This window comes from Bubalus bubalis, chromosome 7 (genome assembly GCF_019923935.1).
Source record: "Bubalus bubalis isolate 160015118507 breed Murrah chromosome 7, NDDB_SH_1, whole genome shotgun sequence".
NCBI lineage: Eukaryota > Metazoa > Chordata > Mammalia > Artiodactyla > Bovidae > Bubalus > Bubalus bubalis.
In genome coordinates this window covers 73,549,747-73,551,693 of record NC_059163.1, presented here as the reverse complement: position 1 = coordinate 73,551,693, position 1,947 = coordinate 73,549,747, and positions in this window count along the sequence as shown.

Below are 1,947 nucleotides of genomic sequence, written 5' to 3'. Positions count from 1 at the left end.
TCAATTTGAGCTCTAAAAATATAATAGGCATGAAAAACTTTCAGTGGCATTTTGCATTAGCTCAATATTCTCCAGATCTTATTCATTTATATATCACTTTCACAATCTTTGCTAATCTCCAAACTACCAATATTGGTATTTACTGAATATTTTTCTTCAAATGAAATTAAAATTGACTCATGTTTTTTACTTTGCTTAATCCTAAGAGATAATAACCATAAGATCACTTGTTTTGTAAACTAATGGTATATTTTTCTACATAACTGTTAAAGTAAAAATGCATACATACATCTGTGTTCCATCTAAAATCATCTTGCTTGTCAGACTAGGAAATACTGCAGGATCCATATTTGATTGACTTCAACTGTTTACCTTTGGCTATTAGCTACAAGGGAAGGGCAAATTGCAAAGCTTTTTTAGGCCAAAAGGACCTCCGATGGAGATGACAATTCCATCGCTCACTTTACCAACATCCTGCAATCTGAAGAACCATGCATAAGTGTGCTAGTCCTGGATCCAACAAGCAAATGCTATTTCATTGGTCTCAACTGAGCTTTGGCTTTTCAGCACTCTTGATCTGAATAAGCTACTTGAGATGGTGCATGGTAAATATCAGGCCCTTAGATGGCTTTGAGGCCATGAAACTGTTCATTTCCATCCCTGAAGACTAAAAGACAGATGTGCAAAACTATTAGAATGTTCCCAATACATCATTTTTTAAAACTTTTGATGTTCAATATAAGCCTTTAAGTACTCAAACGGTAAAGAATCTGCCTGCAATGCAGGAGACCTGGATTCGAGCCCTGGGTCAGGAAGATCCCCTGGAAAAGGAAATAGCAACCCACTCCAGTAGAATTCCATTATCAGAGGAGCCTAGTGGGCTACAATCCATGGGATCACAAAAAGTCGGACACAACTGAGTGACTAAGATTTTCAATACACTTTCAGAAGCACTTAAAGCCGAGGTGCCTGTGTCATTTACAAAAAGATGACCTCTCTGGGACAAAAAAAGTTGCCTCTGATACATCCAAGTAGGTACCTGCCAGGTCACAATAAATGAACTCCAACCTTGGGAACATTATTGCCCACAAACAATATCAAGGAAATGCCAAAAAAAAAAAAAAAAAAAAAAAACAGAACAAAACAAAACTTAATCAAAATGTTAAGTGAAATACTCCATGGTTTATTTGAGAATAAGATGGTGGACTTAAGTGAATTACTAATAGCCAGAAGTCACTGTAACCAGGAAATATGGACTAATGGATTAGTAATCTACATGAGGGATCACAAGTAGGGTGTTTGAGTAAAAAGAACAGGCTCAGGTCCTCTCTGGGTTGAATCTCAACTCTGTCTCAATATCTTGGGTAAATTATTTAGTTTCTCTATGATTAGTTGTTTATTTCTTGCATGTGTGCATGGTGATACTAATGGTCATTACCGTGTAGAATTCTTGTGAGGATTAAATGGGTTAATTCATTCGAAACCCTTAGAACAAGACCTCACACGCACTAAGTGCTTAACACTAGCTATTATCATAAATAATCTGATCATTTCCTTTTAAAGTCAATATGGGATGGCTACTTTGGGTGCCACAGGCTCTATCTGGCTCCACATGTGTGAAGGAGTGTGTACAGATTACGCTGACTATGTATGGATACTTGAAGAAAGAGAGCTCATACAATAGATGTCAGAAGGAAAGTTCTAAGCTATTTTGACAAACAGAGCCAAGAAAAACTCAATGAGGATAAAAGTAAAGCCCTACATGGTCAACTATAATCATTGAAGCAATTGTAAGAAAAACGTTGCTTCATAATGTCTGGCTGGCCAGTAGCTGAGGTGTGCTCCCTAGCTGAGACAGAAATGAAAAGAACCATGGATGTCTCTCCCTGAGAAAACAATATGGAAGCCCGTTCTCCTGAGAATAAACACTTCTGCAGCCCTCAGACC